At 53.1% G+C, this 23,474-nt stretch overlaps 1 protein-coding gene and 1 non-coding gene across 2 annotated transcripts in view; both read left to right on the top strand.

Moving 5' to 3' along the window:
* Nucleotides 1-23,474, top strand: part of LOC144275259 (E3 ubiquitin-protein ligase TRIM39-like) — a 412,642-nt gene that overhangs the window by 285,560 nt on the left and 103,608 nt on the right. The window lies entirely within an intron of this gene.
* On the top strand, nt 11,346-11,419 carry TRNAN-GUU (transfer RNA asparagine (anticodon GUU)). Its single transcript has one exon. It is a non-coding gene; the product is annotated as a tRNA-Asn (tRNA).

Here is a 23,474-nt window from a genome sequence, read left to right as displayed (position 1 = left end):
ATATTTTCATGGAAACCTTTTTCTGTCAGAAAATCCATTCAGACAAAACCACTTTGTTTCTTGAAATCATAACAAGTAGGATGAAAATTTTTGCAAAAATATTTGTTTGCAAAACAAGAGCATCTCCTGTCCGTCACAGTGCATTAAACTGTCTCATCGTACACAAAGGGGAGACACTATGATCTACAAAATTAGATGAGATGCTTCAGTCTGAGCTAAGTAGTTGCTGCTTTTCACAATTTCAAAACAATAAAATGCAAATCAAATCCAATATTAGGTCATAATCTGGTATGGCTCAGTGTGATAGGTCACCCTCTAGTCTGCACTGCTCCGAGTGACACTCTTCAGTGGATCCCCAGCATCCACCCATGGCGAGGTAGGTGGGAGAGGATTGTTATTCCTACTTGAAAGAAGGAGAAATGAAGGCTGAGAAAGGAGCAGGGACTTGTCTTAGCTGATGCAGCCAGTCAGTAGCAGAATTGCTCTCAAATGAGCTACAGACCAACAATTGTTCATAGTAATTATTCAGCAATTATTTCAGAAGAACTGGAATGTTCGAGAGGATCATGAACTGCTCCGAGACAATGAATGCAGAGCAGCATCCACATTGGTCAAACATATAACTGATTGTGACTTATTTGCTTGGTCATAAAAGAGAACAACAAAGACCAGAGTTTCCTCCCTGTCAATAGCCCCCTCCTCAGCCAATCAAGGTTGAGACTTTGAGGGGTGGGAGGCTAAGGGTTCTCATCAAATAGCCCAAAGAATGGCCCTGGTCACCACCGAGGCAATCACTCTCAGAGCACTAGTCCAGTCTCACCTCTCTGTGAGGGCCTCCCACAACCCCCCCGGCCCTCGTTCCACACACAGAGCTCCTGGTGGTAGGAGGAGAGCAGAGGAAAAGGACAAAGCAAGCAAGAAGAGAAAGGTAGGAGGGACAGAGGAAAAGGGAAAACAAAAAGGAGAAACCCCAATGTCCCCAGTAATTCTAAGGGACAAAGTCCTAGGTCAGAAATAAAATACTGCCCCCACAATCTAATGTTTTCCTTCCCTAAAAGTCAGCCGGCACCTGATGGATCAGACTGAACAGGTTCCAAACCTCTCCGAGGCTCTTACCTTCTATACAGGGACGTCTGTTTTCGAGCAAATCCACTAAAAGAAAAGGAGAAAACTCCGAAGAGGGTCCTCCTTGCGCTCACGAATGTGAAAGGGAATGCTCTCTCAGTCCTCCAGGAGAGACCTCGAGAAGGAGACGTGCTGAAGCAAAGCCACAGGGATCTCCGAGGTTGCCCCTGTCCTGCACCCCTGTCCTGCCTGGCTGATGTCAAGATCTCTCTGTGAGATCATCGCCTCCCCACCACCTTTGTCCAATAGGCTGAGGTCCTGCCAAAGGCCCTTGTGATGTCACTGCCACACCCACCCCTCGCCTGCAGTGCTGATGTCCTGCCCCTGTCCAGCCACATTGGATGTTTGAGCTGCTTCCCCTGGATCACCCCACGCAATGAGCGTTCATTGTGGGCTCAAGCCGTACACAGTAAAACATCAGAGGCTTCTCCCCATGCTACGCTCATTTTTTCATAAATTAGCAGACTTTATGGTCAGAAGAGACAATTAGAGCGTGTCATCTGACCCCCTGCATATCACATGCTTTCTGTAGAGCATAGGAGCTAGTTTTTGACTACACACGTTCCAGAAAGGCATCTAGTCTTCATTAGAAGACATCAAGAGGTGGGGAATTCCCACCACTTCCCTTTCTAGTTTCTTCCTTTGGTGATTCATCCTCACTGTTGAATATGTGTGCCCTCTTTCTAATACAAATTGGTCTCTTTTGAGTTTCTAGCCACTGGGTCTTGTTATGCTTTTCTCTCATAGATTAATGAGCCCTTTAATACCCAATATTTTCTCTCCGTGAAGTCACTTCAACACTTCAATGATGTCACCTCCCGATCTTTTTTATAATCTAAACAGGCTGAGCTCTTTCAATAGCTCACTAGCATCTGCCAGGAAGGGAGTCCCCATAGAGGGACACCATAATCTCCCAGGGAGGGAAAAGGCTCTCACTGCCATTTCTTAACCTCATGGGGTGTTCTCCTGCTCTGCCAACCACACCCCTATTTCAGCATCTCCAGGTGCCTGAGGGAGCAGGAACCAGAGGCCATCCTGCAGCTGGGACAGAGATGGAGGTTGATGACCTACCTGCCCGTGGTGACCATGGTGCAGGACAGCCCTCAGGACATGCGAATGCAGCTCCAGATCTGGGAGCAGCTTCCCTTTGCTGGCACGAGACCTTGCAGGTTGCAGGGGGTGAGACAGGCACTAACTTTTGGAAACCCTCAGTGGGATCAGAGGGTAATGGTTTGTAGAAAGTGGTGTTGGAGAGCTTTACAAAAACTAGACAAGAAGGGTGCATGTTCCAGGGGAGCTCCAGCCCCGGTGCTGTCAGTGAGACGTGTCCTCCCAGCCCTGCCTGACGGGTCTTTCTGTCTCAGACCCTCCTTGGAACTGCAAGAAAAGTCCAACCTGTGGAGTTGTGGTTGCAGTGATAGTTGTATCGTCTGCGTTGATCGCTGCCATCATTGCTCTGGCAGGTGAGTTCCCAGCTTCCGCCCGGCTCCCTTCCCCTCCATCTATGATCTCCGCGCATCCCATTCCCCCGTGACCTACCACGCTCACTCTCTCCTCCCGGCCTGTCCGGCTTCTGCCCCTGGGACAGAGGATTCCTGGGGGATCTTCCTCCCAGACCCCTGCACCTGGGCACTCTATGTGTCGGGACGATCTGACTGACATTAGCCCCCACAGCCCACCTCTGAGCACTTTGGACCCAAGTCACCTTTGCCACGTGCCGTGAAGCAGTCCCTGACCAGGGTGTCCAGTGGGACAGGGTGCAGTGCAACCCTGAGCCCTTTGCCTTCCCTGTGTTGCTCTGAGGTTACCAGCCTGGCCTTCCTGGATCTTCAGGTCACGCCTGTGGCCGGGCGGCAGGTGCTGCCGTGTTACTGAAATGAGCTGTAGAACTCAGTCTAGACCCCTACACCAGCGCAGTGTGGAAACCCGCCAATCGCTGAGCTTGGCCAGGAAGGGTCCCTTAGCACCATTCACTCCCCCGGGCTGCCCAGACAGCGTGTGCTCATGCAGAGGGCATCTGTTTGCGGTGAACATGAACCCTGCTGTATCCCCCCGTCATCTGTGGTGGGGGGTGCTGGAGACTGTCGGGGGTGGGATTTCTCTATTGCCCTGGGATCCAATCACTGGGCCCCAGGAGGGTTTAGCAGCTGGCAGAGGGGATTGAATCCAGGTCTGTCTGCATTAGGAATCCTCTGTGCCAATGTCATGACGTCCTTGCAGTTGAATTGGTACAAACCGCTAAAGGAGACGCACTGCACTGGTGCACAAAGGAGCTTGCCTTGGTGCAGTTCGCTGCAGGAAGTTACCAGAGCGAGCCGCACTGCTCCAGCGCATCTCCAGGAGGTGTTTGCGCGGATGTCACTGTGATTATACTGGTGCAGATTGCTCTGATACAGATGGGCCCTGAATCCCAGCTCCCTGCTGTAACGGCAGGCTCTTGCAATGGGCAGCATTGGCTCTCGCTGTGTAAGGTGGGAATCTGTGAGCTTAGCGTTGGTTACACACCTGCAGGTGCAGGGAGCTCTGCAGAACATGTGGCATCTGACCTGGAGATGGATGGTGCAGACAGCCTGTGCCATCAACTGTTAGTCACTGACTTCTCCGCTCAGTTCAGTAGGGCAGGGGTGTGGGCTACCGTGCACTGCACAGTGAAATCTACAGGCTCAGACATGCCTTGTGAGTGAGGTGAACACATGCTCGTTTTCTGACCACCGCTGCCACGTTTCCTAACTCTTCCCGACTTAGAGTGTCTATTCCTCGCTGAGCGCCAGCCACATGGGAAGGCTTGAAAACGAGCTACCGAGTTACTGTGGTGCAAACAAAAGTGATCTGCTCAAAAATGTCTGGAGGGGTTTGAGTCCGACTCCTCTCAACTAGACAGGCCTTTCAAATCCTCTTTGGTGTCACTTATGGGTGACCCCACTGCTGCTCTTTCATGGCTCTGAAAGGGTTACACTGCCGTGAGGGCTTCCAGAAAGTGCCTTTCTTGCTGCTGTGTTTGGGAAGAGAAAAGTCTGCAGGTAGGAGGTGAATTAAGTTCCATCATTCCTGGCCCACAGTGCAACAGGTCACTTCCCGTGGCTGTGGTGTCTGGCGCCCCCTTGTGGCTTTCATGTCCCTGAGTGAAAGTTCCCTCGTTCTTCTCAGTTGTTCACCCGCTGTTTGTTGCGAGGTTGAACGTCCAGCTGTTGATCTGGGGTGAAATGCTCTGAGCTGTGTCAGTCCCTCCCAGGCTGGGAGTGCCCCTGGAATCCTTCTTGCCAGGCAAATTTACTGTGACAAACGTCTCCCTCACCCTGCGTCTGATTGCAGTGGACCAGCCCCAGCTGGGGGTCCCGGTAGGCTTGGCAACCCGGTCAGTTGACTGCCTGTTTGGCCGCAGTCAAATACTCCAGAGAGAGCCCTGGGGTTAGGATGCAGTCTGCCTTTCGGATTGCGTCTTGGAGCCTCGCTGGTGTTTTTCAGAACCTGGTTTCAGTGTTTCGCCTTTGTTTTCTGAGTTAAAATAACTCAGTGAAGTACATTTTTTAAAAAATTAGGTAGATCTGTATCTATCTAAAGCTAAACCTACTGGAGACAATGACGTCTTGCTCTTTTTTGTTCCTGTTCTGATAAATTGGTATTTTAAAATATCTGACCACTCTTTGACAGATTTGACTGGTCAATTGACCAATTTTTGTACCAGTCAAATGCCCAATTCTCGATGCAACTCTTACCCTCCATGTGACTGTCTCATTCTCAGTGCTGACCTCTCAGCTTTCATCAGCTGATCTGTGCCCCCCTGCTAGCCCCTCGTGCCCGGACGGCTGGATGGGATACCGAGGGAAATGCTAACATTTCTCAGAGAGGGAAGGGAGCTGGACCGACAGCCGGAGCCGCTGCTCTGCCCCGGGTGCCTCTCTGGCTGGGATCGACAGTGAGCAGGAAATGGCGAGAGACTCTCAAATTGCCAGACACTGGCCTTGGCACAGTGGTGACTGCTGCAGCAGAACCTGGGCTCTGCCCCGTGGGGTGAGGAGCAGCTCTGAGCCCTCCCGTGCTGGGAGGCCGGAGTGAATGAACTTCCAGCTGCTGAACGCCAGCCCTGGCTGGGCCCAGGGCCCTACTGTCTGTGTGTGATCACAGGGATTGCCCATTCTCCGCTGCCCCCCTCCCCAAATAGGGAGACAGCTTCTGTCTAGGGCAGGGCTGGCTCAGGCATCTCCTGGCCTGCTGGCTGCTGGAGTGGGACTGAGAACCCAGCCAGTGCTCCTGTTGTGGGGATGGGAAAGGAGCAGCCAGCTGAGGAGGCGGGGGAGAAGGGGATCCTCTCACATTGACCCCTCCCACTTCAGCTTGCCTCCCTCCCTCCTCCTGCCGTGCTGTGGTGAGCGGGGGCTGATCTGTGAGAAGAGACATCTCTGCAGAGAGCTCAGACCCAGCAGCTGCCCCGAGCCCAGGGGGACGTGGGGTGCGGGTGACTGGGAGCACCGGGGTGGGGCTGCTCTGTGCAGGGGGAGGGTTAATACTGCCTGGGTGATCTTTTATTTTGCAAAAGGGAGGGGAAACACCACCACCCCCCAAAAAATAAACTGAGCACCCTTTAATATGGGGGGAGGGATAGCTCAGTGCTTTGAGCATTGGCCTGCTAAACCCAGGGGCCATTTAGGGATATGGGGCAAAAATCTGTTGGATGATTTAATTGGGGATGGGGGTTGGACAAGAAGATCTCCTGAGGTCCCTTCCAACCCTGATACTCTATGAATATGTGACTGGGATTCTCTGCAGCACAGAGCCCTGGAGGGGTCGGGGAAGCACCGGAGCTGGGGCTGATACCTGCTGTCCTTTGGCTTTCTTTAAGGTGTTCCTGCTGCACCATAAGGGTGTCCAGGACCACTGGATCGGCCTCCGGAGGGAGCAGGGTCTGCCCTGGAAATGCACCAACGGCACTGAATTCAACCACCTGTGAGTGTCTCTCACCCCTCTGTACTAATTCCCTGGGCTTGGGGATTCTGGTGTCTGAGCTGTTTGAGTTCAGGTAGATCCACCATTCAGTGCTAGTGAAACAACCAGACACGACCCTGGTCCGTTCACGTCCTGCATGTATCGGAGACCGATGGGAGCCGGCGTGTCCCTGAACTCTCGGCTCTTCCCCGCAGCACGGTGCTGGGCCGGAGACAGAGGCCGCCATAGCCAGAGGTGCCCTCGCAGCGCGCTGGGATTTCAGCTGGGACACTCGCTGTTCTCCCCCAGCCCTCTTCAGCAAGGTCCCTGGGGTGTCTGACCCCCCTGGGGAAAGGAGGCAGCAGTGAGCTCAGGTTAACAGTGGCTGCTAGAAAGGGCAGCATGCTGAGCACTGCATGGCAGGTGCAGGTCCCGCTGGGGATTGCAGCCGGCAGGTTTGAGTGACTTGGCTGGTGAGGCCTCTGAATCCGCAGCAAGGCACCGACATTAAAGGAGCCTGCGGTTCACAGGTGCTGGACGCCTGGGGCTCCCACTGGAATGGGGTACAGTAGTGATGGCTGCCCAGCCAACACCCCGCGATGGGTTTCAGTGGGCTCCAAGTGTGATCACAAAACCAGCGCTGCTTGAGCCTGGAGCAGGGTTTGAACCCCGGAATTCAGCACTAGAAGCATGAGCCTCTGCCATAGGAGCGAAAGAATCCACTTCTTTAACTGAACCCCCCCCCCCGATTGATAAAGCTCTTATGCAGGCCAGCCATTAGAGGAGGATGGAGACCCCCCACTTCCCTGGTCTGGGTTACTTCAGTACTTTGAAAAGTCAGGCTCTTATGGTGCTGGGTCAGGGCTCCCCAGTGGACAGTCCCCGTTCTGCTGTATTGGACCCAACCTTTGGATCCCACCTGCTTCCAGCCTCACTGGGTCTGAATAGCCACCAGACACTGTCCCGAGTTTGGGCCTCTGTGGCCCTCTCCTGGGGTACAGACTCCGTGTCCTGAGCTCTGCTCCTGAGGGGCTGGGAGAGTAGCTGCTCCGCACTCAGGCCTGCACTGTGGAGAACGGCTCCCCTGGCTGGGACTGGTGTGAAATGCCCGGCCTCTGCCTGACTGCAGCTCCCTGGCTTCTGTGTTGCAGGTTTCAGATAAGAGGAGGAGGTGACTGCGCGTATCTGAACGACGAGAAAGGGGTCAGCAGCTCACGGTGCTACATGGGAAGACAGTGGATCTGTAGGAAACCTGAGGTGTATGTGATGGGAAAAGAGATTGCATTGGAAGGGGGCTCGAAATGGGACTCCTAGACGTGACACTGATCCAACTCACACCTACTTGAACGAGCCAAGTCCCCGTTCGTCAGCCTGGCCAGGATCTCAAAATCAGGCAGCGGGGCCCTCAAGCAATAAGTGTGTCTAGTTTAAACTGTGGATTCTTCGTATGTGCCTTCTGCTTTTGAACCTTTAAACTCAGGGTCACATTGTCAAGCTTTTCTCTGCAGCTGAGAGGGAGTGATCTCATGAGAAGGAGTCTCAGCCACACGCTGGGGAAATGAGAGAAGGGAAGGCCTTGTTTGTTTAGACTCCAGAACAGCATTTCTCAAATGCAGCCACCAGCTGATTGTTTTGCAGCCACAAGAGCCTCCAAAGTGCCCCAACAATCGCTGAGATGTTAAGTATTAAAGGGGCCTTCTAAATGCCATAAATCCTAATGTGCGCTCCCTTTTAAATAGTACTATGCCGGCAGAGCTGAGCTACATAGGTGTGGATTTCTTTGAAGTCGCAAAGTGTATTCTTTGGCTAAGAACATAAGAAGGGCCAGACTGGGTCAGAGCAAAGGTCCATCCATCCCGACAACGGCCAATGCCAGGTGCCCCAGAGGGAATGAACCTAACAGGCAATGATCAAGTCATCTCTCTCCTGCAATCCATCTCCACCCTGTGACAAACAGGCTAGGGACACAATCCTTACCCATCCTGGCTAATAGCCGTTAATGGACTTAACTTCCATGAGTTTATCCAGTTCTCTTTTAAACCCTGTTATAGTCCTAGCCTTCACAACCTCCTCAGGCAAGGAGTTCCACAGGTTGACTGTGCACTGTGTAAAGAAGAGCTTCCTTTTATTTGTTTTAAACCTGGTGCCCATTAATTTCATTTGGTGGCCCCTAGTTCTTGTGTTATGGGAACAAGTAAATAGCTTTTCCTTAGTCACTTTCTCCGCACCACTCATGATTTTATAGACCTCTAACCACTGTGGTTACATCTCATGTTACTGTAGCTCTAAGTGGCTATGGGCCATCTCACTGCGTGGTGTTTGGGTAGGTAGTGATTGTTCATGGGGGGGAGGTGAAAGAGTTAAAAATGTGACTGGGTATCAGAAAGTATTTCAAATAATCTAGTGCCAGAAAATGACCTTGAATGTGACAGCAGGTGGCTCCTCTGGGACCTTCTGCGAAGAAAAGCAAAACAGAGAGAGAAAAAGGAACACTTCAGCACCGGGGGAAAGGCACTTTCCTGTGTTTCTGAAGCCACTCGATCCCATTTCTGAGCAAGTTCCAGTGTGAGAGAGAAATTCATCAAATTGAAACGTATGTCGTGCAACGTCCCTACAGCACTCATACAAAGGAAGTTGAACCAAATTACCACTGTGAGTTTCAGAGGCGCAAGCTGTTAAATGATGCAAAAACCAAGCTGAAAAGACAACAGCAACTGCTCAGATTTTGTTGTTACTATTATCATTATTATTATTACTGGGCTAGGTTGATTGGGTTTTTTTGTCTGTGAAAGAAATTTTGGACATATTGGCAGATACATTCTTTCATTATTATTTGGACTTCTCTTATGTAAAGGATTTTTAAATTTAGTTCAGAATTGTTGTACAGCCGTCCACCTTTGACCAAAAAAGCAAAAGAACAACAAAAAAGACAAGACTGCACAAAGCACTGGTTTGTTCTGTGTTTAGGTCCAGTAAAGATAAGACACAACTGTACCTTATATTTATTATTGAGTCTGCAAAAAATCCTTATGTAAATATGCACACGTAATTTATTTATTTGTTTTTCCTACAGTTAGTTAAGTATTGTCAGAGCCGCATGCTGAGGCTGCCAAAAATTTGTGAGAACCCCGGCTCTAGAAAGTGTGAGGATTTTGTTTTCTATGTAACCACTACTTTCCAGTATTTATTCACTCTCGCTTGCATCTCTGTTCTTTGATAATAAACTCATTCCTGTTTTCTGTATATCTAAGTGCCGTGTTCTCGATAGAGTGGTTGGCCTGAATTGAATCTTACAAGCTGCTGTGGACCGCGCCGGTGGGATTAGAGTCACCGTTCTGCATGTGCTCAGTGGAGCGGGCTGAGCACTCCCGAGGGACGCTCAGAGGCTTTGGGAGTGTCTATCGCTAACCTGTACACAGAGAGCGAGGCCTGCAGGGGGCTGGAAGGTCAGGCTTGCACTGCCAGGGGTGGTGGTTTGGGAGAGCTGACCCATGGCAGGCCTGGACAAGGCTCCCCCAAAGGTGCCTCGTTTCCCTGCTGTGAATCGCTCAAACGGGCACACGTCCCCGGCTCATTCCACCCCTGCACCCCCCAGGTACAACCCGCACAAGGCATTCTGCCAGGGGCGAGGAGAACACGTGTGCTTCTGCCCTTCTGTCCCATTCCTGCTGCTTGCCTGGAGCTAGGCTGCCTGCGATGGGTTTTCAGTGTTTGCTCCTTTAAGGGGGTTTAGTGTGTGAGTGGATGCGGGAGGGGAAAAGAGAGTCGGAAAGTTGTATCCAGAGGGTTTAGGGAAGCATCAACCTCCACAGTCCCATGAAGGCCGTGGCAAATCAAGTATGTGAGGCGGTGCATGGCGGTAGTTCACACTCCACCGCGTATGTCAGCCTGCAATGCAAGGAGGGGGGGTGCACCAGACGTCTCTTTTTTCCTTGCTCGCCTGGACCCAACCCCAGGGATGATAGGGGGGATTTCTGGTTGGCTGTACCGGGCCTGCTACCCAGCAGTGTCTTCAGCCCACTCCCGGTGAAAATACTCACCCTTCGTCTCACAAATAGGGTGCAGGCCGTATCAGGCCAGGCTGGGGTTGGCATTAGCTCCGCTCACCCCAGGGCCCTGGGCAGCAGACGGTTCAGAGTCTCAGTTGGTTTTAAGAGCCATGGCAGGAGAGGGGAGGTAGGAGCCCCTTAAAACTATATTGGACACAGACAGGCTCTTGGGAAGTTTGATTTGTCCCATGGCCCCATCCCCACTCTGCCCCTTCCCCCAAGGCCTCACCCTCGCGCCCCCTCTTCCTGCGCCCAGGGAGTCAGCGCCCACAGCAGGTGTGTAAGACTAAGAGACGTGTGTGTGTGTGACGGGGGGGGGTGGTAGATAATTTCTGTATTGATAAACACAAGAGTTCAAAATGAGTCGGGCCTCAAAACCCGACCCACTTAAAAACCATGAGACTTAAAATACTAAATGCAGAGTTTTTATCTGCTGGTTTGTGAGCCTTTGGCGGTCATGGTGTGGAAGCAGGAAGAGTAGTGTCGTCCCCAGGGGGAGCCAGCAGGGCCGGGGCAGAGAAGGGTGTACAGTTCCGGGGAGGGGGCGGCAGGGGGGCCCAGGCCCAGGTGAGTTCAGTTTCAACAGCTGGAGGTGGTGGTGCAGGGTACGGGGAGACTGAGGCACATGTGCCGGGCTGGGCTACCTACACTCGGAGCCCTGGGTATAAACAGAGAGACTCAGCCTAAGCAATTGCTTGGGGCCCCCAGCAGCTCAAGGGGGGGCCCCTAGTCCCTTTTTTTATTATAAGAACTTGTCTGTTTTAGTATTGGGGGAGGGGCCAAAAGGCAACTTGGCGGGAGGGAGAGGAAGGGATGGGGCGGGCCAGAGCCTCTCCGCAAGCTGGGGACAGAGAGAGAGAGAGAGAGAGAGAGAGAGACACTCCCCAGCGCCTGTCTTCCCACTTCCACAGTGTAAGGTGGGGGGGGGTGGGGAGGAGCGAGGGGGCGGGGCCTCAGGGGAAAGGGTGGGGCAGGGGGCAGGGCCCCGGTTCGGGCTCCAGTGGTTCCCCCCCCAACACAGACACTTTTAGGTACTTCCACTGCCCCGGAAAGCCGAGTGGGGGGGAACTGGGCTGTCGCCCCTCCGCAGCCAGCTGCTGCACACAGGGCCTGCCAGGGAGGGGCTGCGGCTCGCCGGGAAGCCGAGCCCGGGCAGGGATCAGGCTGCTGCTGCCGCCCCTCCCCAGCCAGGCTCTCCCCAGCAGCTGGCTATGGCCGCTTGCTCCCTGCCTGGGGCCTGGCTGCCCGGTCTCTGTGGCGCAATCGGTTAGCGCATTCGGCTGTTAACAGAAAGGTTGGTGGTTCGAGCCCACCCAGGGACGCGGACCTGCTTTGGGGGGGTAGGGACAGCTCAGTGGTTTGAGCATTGGCCTGCTAAACCCAAGGTTGTGAGTTCAATTCTTGAGGGGGCCATTTGGGATCTGGGGCAAAAAGTGGGGATTGGTCTTGCTTTGAGCAGGGGGTTGGACAATTGGACCGGCTGAGCTCCCTTCCAGCCCTGAGATTCTATGACCGGGGGGAGGGGGGGGGAGCATCAGGAGGACACAGCCCAGCCCCTCCCACCCACATGTCTGGAAGACGCGCCTAATATGGTATCACACGTCACTTTGGGCCGGTTTCCCCGACAGTCTATAGCGGGGGTGGTCAAACTGCGGCCGGCGGGCCAGGGGACCCTCCTGCCCGGCCCCTGAGCTCCTGGCCCGGGAGACTCGCCCACTTCCCCGCAGCCTCAGGCCAGGCGCTCTCCCCGGCAGCTGGCTACGCTGCGCTGAGCCGTGTCGGGGGGGTGGCGGGCGGCTCCATCCCGCTCCCCGATGCGCCTCTAATGGATCAGTCCGTGCGGGTGTCCCCGGATCCCGCGGCTATTGAAGGAGGACACCCCCGCCCAGCCCGAGCCATAAGCCCCGGAGACAGCGGCGCAAGAGCGGGGAGCGCTGCGGGATCCTGACCGGCTGGAGCCTCTGCTCTTCGCCTGCTCCCCGGGGGCAGACAGCTGGGTGCGTTTCCCTTCCGTGTTGCTGACCTGCCCAGCTGAGCGGGGCTGCAGCCGCGGGACCCTCTCCCCGAGCCTGGCGGCTCCCGGCAGGGCAGCCCGTCCCCTCGCTGCTCCCTCTGCCTGCCCGCCGGGGTCGCTTTGAGCCCACTCCCCGGGGGGGGCTCTGGCTCCAGGGGACACGAGCCTGGGCGAGCTGCGAGCCGGGTTCCAGGCGCCGGCTGCCCGCGGAGCGATCGGGGGCTGGGGGTCTCCGCCAGCAGGTGAGGAGGGGCTGGTGTTGTGCACGGATCGGGGAGAGGGCGAGCAGGGAGTTGTCAGGTTGGGGGGGGGGGGGAGAAGAGTTGGGTGGGTGCATCGATCACACTGGGGAACGCGGGGTCTATTGGGGAGTGGGCTGTGCACTGACCATATGGGAGCGGGGGCAGGTGGGGTCTATTGGGGAGGGCGCTGTGCTCTGGTCAGGTGGGGGTATTGGGGAGGGGATGGGGCGGGGTCTATTGGGGAGGGGGCTGTGCGCGGACCAGATGGAAGGAGGGTTAAGGGGGGCAAAATAGGTGGGTAACCTGCAGGAGCTGAAGTTGCCTCCCGAGACAAGACCTCCGCTCCTGGGCAGCAAATCATGAGCGCGGATCGTTTTGGGGCGGAAGGGGAAGTGATTTTTCTCTGCAGTGAGAGAAGACGTCTCCGTTGGTCCCCCGGGCAGACTTCGTTTCTTTGTCTTTTAACTGATGGGCCAAAGTGACCTAACGCCCCCTCTGAACTGCTGTCCCAGCAGCGCCTGCTTTCCATACAGCCAAGGCTGCTCAGATCACTGCAGCAGGGTTTTAAATGCATCCGATGAAGTGAGCTGTAGCTCAGGAAAGCTTATGCTCAGATAAATTTATTAGTCTCTAAGGTGCCACAAGTCCTCCTGTTCTTTTTTTAGATGGCTGAGAGTTCTCCAGCAGAGTGCAGGGCGACCCCCAGCCCTTTGGGGGAGATGAAATGACCACGTTATGAACCACTTTGATTCTAGGTTTGCCTGCTGCTCAGCCGGTGTGAGACTCAGACGCCAAGCAGATCACACTGTGCCCGTGCAGGGAGAGAGGGGAAGGAGCCTGAAAGCTAGTTATGGGTGCCTGTCACGGGTAGGCGGGGCATGTAGCAGATCAGGTCTCTGAGGCCCTGTTTGTCAACCATTCAGTTTTCTTCAAGTTGCAAGGAGAGAGGCTTGTAGACGGCCTGGAGAAGAAATCGCTTTGCATGAGGATTCTGTCGGTGTTTAAGCCGGGGGGGTGTTTTCTGCAAAGGGAGGAGGTGGGAAGGAACCTGCTTTACGGCTCAGGCTCTGTCTGCACTTAAAACACGATAGCTGCTGCAGCCCTTCAGTACAGACACTTCCCACAGCAACGGGACTCCGAGTCCAGCGCTCTAGGCCTCGCTGCCTCCATTAGTACAGAAAAGGGTGAGAAAAATGTTGAGGGATGTGGAGCAGCTTCTGTGTGAGGAGAGATTAATAAGACTGGGACTTTTCACCTTGGAAAAGAGATGACCAATGGGGGATAAGATAGAGGTGTATAAAATCATGACTGATGTGGAGAAAGTAAATCAGGAAGTGTTGTTTACTCTTTCTCATAACACAAAAACCAGAGGTCACCCAATGAAATTAATAGGCAGCAGGTTTAAAAGAAACAAAAGGAAGTATTTCTTCACACAATGGAGAGTCAACCTGTGGAACTCCTTGCCAGAGGATGTTGTGAAGGCCAAGACTATAAGAGGGTTCAAAAAAGAACTAGATAAGTTCATGGAGGACAGGTCCCTCAACTGCTATTAGCTAGCATGGGCAGGGATGGTTTCCCTAGTCTATATTTTCAAGAAGCTGGGAATGGGTGACAGGGGATGGATCACTTGATTACCAGAGCTCCTGTGATTCTGGGTTGTTTTTTTTTTTAATCTCTCCACAATTTTGGTTGCAATTGAAACTTCTAGTTAAAGCGATCAGTGTGGGGGGAGGGCGGGGGCTGGACTCTCTGTTGCCTTGCACTTTGTTTGTGTCACCTTTACACTGATGCAAAGTGAGCATGAAATACCAAAAGAACTGCAGACAGTAGTGTAAATGACACACACCAGGATCAGGATATGGCTGGATTGGGGCCCAGAACTCTTCCCTCACCCACCCATCACGGCACAAGGAGTTTGATCCTGGGCCTCATGCCAACTGCCCATAAGGGGCAGCTTAGAAATTCTTCGGTTGCACAAAGCTGGTGTGTCTCCCTATGTCACCTGCCTCCTCCCAATCTTTAGTCTGGGGACTTGGTGTGGTAGCAAAGAGAGTGTGGTGCATAATACTGGCTCAGAACTGCTGCCATGACAGCCAGTGTAACTTAGAGCAGCCTCAACGGTGCTCTAAGTTTTATGTCAGGTGCTATTTCAGGCACCAGCCAGCCGAAGCTTGGGGGAACAAAAGGGTGACTTCAAGCCCCCTTTTCCCATCCCTCTCTGCTGAGCCAAGTGAAAACTTGGCACTGCTGAGAATTCAGACTCAGGCATAAGGCAATGGAGAACGCCAATCTTTCTTCTGCTGTGAAGAGTTGGTAAAACTCAAAGCCAAGATGGCACCGTTATTAAGCCCATTATTTTTTTCTCTTTGCTATTTAGAAATAATGAGATGCAAAACCAATATGAGTGCAGCAGTAATGTTGTATGGTTCGGACACACAAGTTAAGTTTCCTATGACAACACGAACTTGATCAACTTGCATGTGTGGAGCATATTTTTCCTCTTCCTGTTGTTCTTGTTGTATTTCAAAATTTGCCACCCAGGTTTCTTTGTGGCATGTAATGCGGCTTGTATTAAAAACGCCACAAACGCAAACTTACAGGAATGGGCCAGAACTTGACAGCTTACAGGAGTGGCCGCTACAGGGATCGGGGCTGATTTTAGAGGGCACAATTTTCAAAAGCACCAAAGTGACTTAAGTGCACTGGGAAATTTTACCTCTAGTCTTCCTTATAAATTAATTTTTTATTTTATTTTTTTTTAAAGGGAGCTGTAGCCTGTTTTCCACAGGGTCAGCCTGAGGTCAAGCCAATGCCGTAGGGCATTTCAGGCTGCTGTCCTGTCTGGTCCAGCCCAGGGGACAATATCTGATGCTTCCAGGGAACGCAAGAACCCGCTGTAACATACATGGCTAGTTTTACCATGCTGTAAATGGAGGTGGGGAATTCATTACTGACCTCCGTGGTGTTCAGACTATGTCCTGAAGCATGGGATTGGGCCAGAGGGACAGCTAGCGCTGGACACAGTGTCTAGGGTCTCGGAGTGGGAAGTTCCTTGGAGAATTCCACTGGGTGGGAGACTCAGCTGTGAAGGGAGGGGGCGAGCAGGAGCATCTCATAAACCCAAGATTGGAATAACTAAAGTAATGTTCCTTTTACATGGAGCCTCAGCTCTCTGGAACCTCTGCAAATGCTTTAGCCACGTGTTTAACTCCATCCGCAGGAGTAGCCTTGGATGGCAGTGGGAGGGCTCAGGTGCGTAAGTGTTTGCAGGATGGGCGCTCAGGGCAGTCCCTGACGCCAGGGCAAAGTGGATGTGAAGTGCCACTGTCTGGATTTGGGAGCCTGCCTGCACACCAAATCCACTAGGCGCTGGGTGCATGACTGCAAGGCGCTGGGACAGGGAAAATCAGCCCTGGGTGATTATTTCGAGTAGAAAACCAGAGCCATTTCTGGGGTCTTTCAGCTTCTAATGCCCATTCCCTTCTGCAGCTGGATTTAAGCCTATGATAAAATCCTTCTCAATGCCAAGTCAGTGCCATAAATCACTGGACTGGATGCAGGAATCAGTAGGCGACGTTCTCTGGCCTGGGTTATGCCAGGGCTCAGACTAAATTATTCTTCCCAAAACTTTTAAAAGCTGAGACCCCTCCTCAAGGCAAAGAAACCAATCGTGCCCCTCACCCGTCAGCAATGTGTTAACGACCCCACCCCCCATTTTCATGGATACATCTTCAAACCCCACCCTTCCCACCACGGCTAGCCTTTCCCCATGATTCAGGAGACGCTGGAGGAGATGATCCTAACCGTCCCCTCTAATCTTAAGAGCTGAGGGACCCCATCCTGGAGCATCTTAAAAATCACGGTTCCCAGACTCTGTAACGGGGCTGCTTTGCCAGGCTCACCTTTCTCCCTGCATCAGGTTGGCCGATGGGGATAATGAGCCTGGAGATCTCATTCCCGCTGCTCTGAGTGGTGCCCATGTGCACACGACCCAACTCAGCTCTTCCTGTATCCCAGGAATGTCTTCATCTTCTGGGATCCTCATGGCAGCAGTGGGATGATTTAACGGACTCCCTTAGTCATGGGGCCTTTCTCTCGCTTTTGTTTCAGAGCCAGCATCCTGGAATCGTCTCCTGGTGCGTGGAGTGGTGGCAGCGGTGGGGGTGCTAGTCTTACTATACCTATGTGGGGTTTGGAAAGGTAGAGGGAAAGTGTTTGCCTACTCGCAACTCGTCTTCAGGTAGATGCTGACTCATCCCTCCCCGCAGCCTGGAAGTCGGCAGGATTCCCAGGAATCTGAGCTCCCCGCAGTGTGTGACAGGGACGGGGACCAGGCCCAGGGAACCAGAAACAGTAATCGAGACCCAGCCCTGGAGAATGGGGAAGGAGACCTGTTTGCAAATTCACATCCGGTCTGCTGAATTGTTGACGTCCAGACCCTCCCCACAGTTCTTAAAAAGTCAAAGCATTTCGTTTAGACGCTTTCCAAACAAACCATTTTGATTTTTCAGTTTGAAACAATTTTTTGTTTAAAAATGTCCTTCAATTTTATTTTAAAAATTCAAAAAGTTACAACCCTTGAAATGTTCCTGGGTCTTTTAGTTTTTTTTTTTTTTTTTAAAGCTTTTTGGTTCATCAAAAATTTGGAAAAATGTTAGTTTTGTTCAACCTGAAACCGTTTTTTTTCCAACTCTTTTTTGGAATTGCCAGCTACCAAAAAATTCTGTTTGCCCAGCTCGAGGGGCGGGTGAGGATTTTGGCGGTTATATTGTGGGTCTCTAAGTCTCCTTGTTGCTCAAAGTTTTCTTACTGCAACAAATTAATTTGGGATGAGGGCAGGATGGGCAAAAGCTTTCTAAAAGTGGGGGTGGGGGCTGGCACCCAAACTGTTGCCCAGCCCCTGTGCCACCCCTTCTCCTCGAGGTCCTGCCCCCTCAAACCGCTCCTTTCCCTGAGGCCCCCCCTCACACCGCCTTTCTCCTTGAGCTCCCACTTCACGCCACCCCTTGCCCCCAAAACACTGCCCCCCCACTCCCTTCTCTCCCCCATCATCCAGTCGCTCACACTTATGGCCAGTAAAAAGTGGTGGGCCCTGGTCTCCCCTGTTCCGGCACCCCTGGATGAGAGTGGGAGAGGATGAAGAACTCATTTCAAATATAACTCTCCCTCACCTCAAAACAGCACAATTTGCCAGCAACAGCAAAACATGCACCTAAACAACCCGGGCCAGTCACGCTGTGTTGTGTGTTACATTCCCGTCCTGGGGCGGTTTATGTCTTGGAGAATGTGAACCCTGCAGGCCTGGGTGTTTCTCTGCGTAATGTGACCTCAGTGCTCCTCATGAGAGCCGTTGTTTGTAAATGTTTCAGTAGCAGACATATTTATCATTCATGTACATACAGACATTTATTCACAATTAGAACTGGTCAAAAATAGCGAGGGTGGAGAGGTTCATGAAAATTGAAGAAGAAACCACTCCCCCGCCCCATAGTCTTCAAACTTATTTGGAAATGTTTTTAATTATCAAATTTTTGTTTCGTTTTGGTGGGAAAAACTCCGTGTTCTCTCTGAAGTGGGCAGAGAAATCCAAAATGTTTTTTTTAAAGAGGGAACTTTTTTCAAATGATCAATGTAATCCAAAGTGGCATTTTTAGTTCAAAGGTTGCATTGTCAGTGTAAAACACTTTTGAACCAGCTCTGTTACTGTATAACAAGATGAGTTTATTTTTCGTGATGCATTGTTTGGGCCAGATTCCAAGTGGCATTTCAGTTTTTGCACAGCTCTTCTCTTCTTGCGTCTGCACCTCTCATAAGCTGTGGCCTTAATCTTGGCCCTGGAAACACTTACGTGCATGTTTCACTTTAATTACTGCTGTGAATAATTCCATTTCAATGGGACAACTCTGAGGTCGGGTTTATGCTACGCCCTATATCGGTGTAACTATGTCATTTCTTTAATTTTCTTTCTTTTATATGTGAAAGTTCTTGAGAGGTTAAAGCAGGTAAAATAGATGAACAGGTTCGGACAGTCCGAGTTTGTCAGTGCAAAGTGACAGCAGAGATGTGGGATCTGCTAGTTTTCCACAAGTCTCTCAGGGTTACCCAGGATAACTTTGGGGGTCTCTGTCTCGCATCGGGAATGTTCCCTGAAAGTGTCCAAACAGCTCAGAGATACAGAACCATTTCCTGGATCCATTCTTATAGCTGTCTTCCCCGGAAAGCAGTCTGGCAAGTGTTCCTGTCAGCTCATTGCTAAGTTATCGGTCAAAACATTAGAGTTTTCAGGTGCCTAAGTAGCCCCTGGAATCAGGGTGAAATTATCCTCCCCGCCATCGCCAGAATTGGAAATGGTGCCCCGGAGTGCACGGTACCCTACCGTGCTTCCCCCATAGGAACTGCATGAACAGGTAACTCTGCAAGTTCTCTGCATGCCTCTGCAAGTGACCCCCATGCCTCTCCATTTCCTTGGCCACATGTATCCTGTCCCCATGCTGGCGGCTAATCCAGAAAAAGAGGGAAAGAGCTCACCACTGCGACCACCTGAGGGAGGTGTTGGGTTGAGATCAGCTGGTCAAAGCAGGCAATAGGGACAGAATCGGAGACTTGAAGCTCCTCGAGTGACCTCTGCGCTTTCCAGACCTGCCCTTCAGTCAGACACAGCGATTGTAAAGTTGAATGTGGTAGTAACTAGACCCATTTGAAACCCTTCACCACACAAGACAAAGCCCGTAGGATTCATCATGAACTATTTATTTCTCCTCCCCTGGCTCCCTGCAGCCACCAGCCACCTTGGAGCTTTCCCTCCTCTCTCCCAGGCTGGGCTCACTTGATTGCAGGAGCTCAGCAGAGGGTCCAGCTTTGCTCTTTCGCTTCCATTCTTCACGTCTTTGGGTGGCTGTATTTGCAGCTGAGCAGCCTGATGGAAACACTGAGTCCTCTGTCTCGGCAGGCAGGCCCAGCCGCCAAAGCCAAAGACTCCCTGAGAACAGGGGGAGGTTCGCCTGAAGTCTCAGGAGTGGCGGCTGGGCCCATAGGGTAGGGTTACCATATTTGAACTTTCAAAAAAGAGGACACTCCGAGGGTGCGGGGGGGAGTGGTAGCCCTGCCCCCTATCTACTCCCTCCCACTTCCTGCCCCCTGACTGCCCCCCACAGAACCGCCAACCCATCCAACCTCCTCTGCTCCTTGTCCCCTGATCGCCCCCTCCCAGGACCCTGCCCTCTATCTAAGCCTTCTTTCTCCCTGTCTCCAACTGCCCCCTCCTTAGACCCCTCCACCCTAACTGCCCCCTAGAACTCCACCCCCTACCTGTCCCCTGACTGCCCTGCCCCCTATCCGCACCCCCGCCCCCTGACAGACCCCCGGCTCTCCCACACCCATCCAACCACTCCTTGTCCCCTGACTGCCCCCGCAGAACCCCCAACCCATCTAATCCCCCCTGTTCCCTGCCCCTGATTCCCCCCCCGAACCTCCGCCACGTCCAACCCCCCCCCCCGTTCCTTGACTCCCCCGACCCCTCTTCATATGCCCACCCCCTGACAGGCTCCCCCCAGAACCCCTCACCCATCCAACCCCTCCTGCTCCCTGTCTCCTGACTGTCCCTTGGGACCCCATGCCCCTTCTCCAGCCCCCCCGGCCCACGTACCCTGCTGCTCAGAGCAGTGTGTCTGGGGTGCGAAGCCAGACACAGTGCCGTGCTCCCCTGCAGAGTGCGCAGCTCCCCCTCCTCCCCCAGAGTGCTGCATTGGGAGGGAAATCCCGGACCTTTGGAGAGTTTTACAAATTCCTCCCGGAGGGCAATTTAACACCCAAAAAGCCAGACATGTCCGGGAAACTCCGGACGCATGGTAACCCGACCACAGGGACTCCAGGATCTGCAGCTGCTGCCACCTGTATGGTGAATCCTCCGACTCATCACCAACCAGCTCTTCCCCATTCTCCAACCTGGCCCCACGGTCTGACCGTGCAGGAGAACAGAAACCCTTTGGGACAGCAGGAGAGTCTCCTCAATGCCGCACTCTTCGCATGGCTTCCCGCGGTCACCGGGAAACACGACTACCCTGCCCCCAGGAGTCTCTCAAGGAGCTGCCGGCGCAGTCACTGGGCACCCACTCGTAATGGTCTCGGGCAGTGCCATTGCAGAGGGAGCTGAGCAGACCGTCCCTACCGTGACTTCCTGAATCGCTGCCAGGACGGATTCTCCTCTGCGCTAGGGAGAGTCCCCGAGGACAAGCAGCTGTGGTGGGGGAGGGGGCAAGACAAGCACTCCCCCTGAGCCCTTGACTAGCAGGCAAGCAGGACTCTGGGAGTCAAGGCATTGGTGTGTCTTGCTGGGAGAGCAGAGCTGGAGAGCAGAAAAGGGCATTGGAGGAATTGTAGAAAAGTCAGTGTCATGGCCGGGTCATGGGCAGCCAGACCTAGTGGTCAGAGGCAGAGTCCACACTCACAAGACAGGAGTCGAGAGTCAGCTGGGTGAGGACACTGGAAGAGCAGAAGCAAAAGACCAAATTGTGTTCAGAACCTCAAGTCAGGTGAGTCACCCTGAGTCCAGATGCCAGGAAATCAAGCCTGGGGAGTGGGAGCAGGAACAGCCAACACACAGTCCAGAGCCGGGGAGGAACTCGGCTGTTCAGACAGCTTCTTCTTCCTGCTGCTGGTTTAAGGAGGTCCCCGGGCCAGTTAGCTGCTCTGGGACTCTGCCAATAGGAGCCTCAAACTGGGTCTGGACTTCGTCAGTCCGAGCTAAGCAGTTTTTCGTAGGCTTCCAGGTGGCGTGCTGGAGGCTGGCTGCTCCCAGGAACCCTGCAGACCCGGGTTAATGACCCATGGGTCAGGACAGTGAGTGATCTCTCCCCGCTCAAACCTCCTGCACCAAACAGTCTCCAGGGTCCCGGATGCATCCTCTGAGAAGAAAAAAACACAGTCATGAGGACAAATAGGCTATGGAACAGGAGCCCCCTCTTTCTTGCAACAGCCCCAAGTGTCCAGAAGAGTAGACGGTTCTTACCTCCAGGAGATGCCTGGGATCTTCCATCTAAGACTCAAGGGGACCCCTGTTGCTTGGTCTGACAGGAGGAGATCATCTGTCCCCACTGCTCCCTGCGCTGGGCTGGCTGCAGCACACATCTGTGTAAGAGGCTGGGCCAGAGAGATGTTACAATCAGGGTCCAGGCACCCCAGAAGGAGAACAGAGGGTCTGAAACCAGAAGACGAAGCAATCAAATCAGCGGATTGGACAGAGAAGTTTTCTACCCTACAGGGACATCAAAGAAGGTCTCTTAGGAAAGCTGAGATGTTAGTCTGGAAACTGCTAAGGCAAAGATTGTGACTTGTTAAGATTCAGATTTAGTCACTACAAAGTGTGTTGTGTTTTGTTTCTCTCTTTGAAGTGTATCTTTTTCTCTTGCTTAGTATCACTTAAATCTCTTCTTTGTTACTATGCTTCCCAAACCACCTCAGTGTTGTGTGTTCCAGTGAAGTGTGAGTCTCCAGCCTACCCAACAGGCTGAGCTGTGCCCTGTCTCTCTGAAGGTAGCGAATAATTTCTGAGCGGTGCTGGGCCCAGAGTCCAAGGGCAGTTCACCAGGCATCTCGTGGGAAGCCCAAAGAGACCAAAGGAGCAGGAGAGATTCCGGCCCCACTGACCCATGGGAACTTCCCACAGAAGACCCTACACAGGGCTCTAGACACAGCCACTTTGGGTGTGTACCAGAGTTCACTCACCGCTAGACGCTGGCCAGGCCTCGTGTCATTGCTTTCTCGCTGGGCTAGCAACCCCACTCATACTCACTCTTGTAGTTTGTTGGCTGGGAACTCAGCCCTCCAACCAGGTGACTGTCCTTTACTCCACTCCTTCCTGGGTCGTGCTCCTTGCAAACAAAGTCCCAAAATGTCTTGAACAGAAACAAGGCCTTCCACCCTCGTGGGGAGTTCTTCCTCAGCCTGATTTCGGTTCGGCCTGCCCTTCTTGGGTTTCTAGGGTCTTCTATGTCCCCTTCCTTAGGGACGGTGAGAGAAGCAAGTCCTACCCTGGACTCCAAGGTTTGGCTCAAGGCCGTCTACTGAACAGCTCGCTCTGCTTCTGGACTTTTGCTGCTGTTTTCCCTTGTTTCCTCTCAGGTGGGGCTCACTTGCTCATCAATTTGGCCTAGCCCCAGGCTAGGCAGCCATAGGCCAAGCCACCCTGTTAGATACCCTCCTCCTTCCAATCCGCTCCAGCACGGCTGACAGGTTTGCTGAGGGGATGGTGAAACCCCATTGCTGATCAGAAGGAGGTCAGAGTCTGTTCTCTAGGAGCTGAAGGTCCGTTTGTCCTGCTGCGGGAAATGGAGCTGGAGAGCGGAGATGTTAGGTGAAAGAGACTGCATGAAGGAGTTGGAGACTGAGGGACGGGAACCTCCTCCCAGAAACGCTCCCAGGAGAACAGGTTTGAGGAGGAGTTCTCTGGGGAGCCTCTTGCTTGGAAAAAAACAAGGGTAGCACATTGATGAAGATGTCTCTGTCCCAGGGATGGGGGAAGCTCCCACCCAGGCTATGAAGCAGGGATCCCATTTCTCCCCCAAGAAACCCATTTTGCCCAAAGAAGTCAAAGGCTCTTACCTCCAAGAGGGAGCGGGCTCTTCCCTCTCAGCCTCTTTGAGAACTACCACTGCTTGGCTTCCTAGGACAAGGGACCTGTCCCCACTGCTCCCTGAGGTGCTTCAGCTTCTGACTGCACCCATCTGGGAGGCTGTCACACATGCCAGGGCCTAGAAGACATGCGGGGAGGAGGCTCCTCTTCATGTCAGACTCTGAGAGCCCAGAGAAGGGCCAAAGGAAGAATAAAGGGCAGAAGATGAAGCTAGCCCGGAGCCTAGCTTCAGTTGGGCAGACAGTCTGTAGCCCTGACGCAAAGGTCCTTCTGTGCCATATGGGGCAGGAAGATCTCTGCCTGGGAGCACGGGAAATGGAATGGGGGTGAGATCAAGGAAAGAGGGGAGGGATATGGGTGTGAGGGAAAGAGCTCCTGCCCCAGATGAAGGAATTCGGGGGCCGCGGGAAGGACCCAGCTCCACAGAGAGGGGAGAGAGTTCCTGTGCGTGCCAGGGGCCTCCATTTCTGCTTCCACTAGTCCCCCATTTA

This window comes from Eretmochelys imbricata, chromosome 14 (assembly GCF_965152235.1).
Source record: "Eretmochelys imbricata isolate rEreImb1 chromosome 14, rEreImb1.hap1, whole genome shotgun sequence".
Taxonomy (NCBI): domain Eukaryota; kingdom Metazoa; phylum Chordata; order Testudines; family Cheloniidae; genus Eretmochelys; species Eretmochelys imbricata.
The sequence above is the reverse complement of the archived record's forward strand: the minus strand, read 5'-3'. Positions and strand labels throughout refer to the sequence as shown.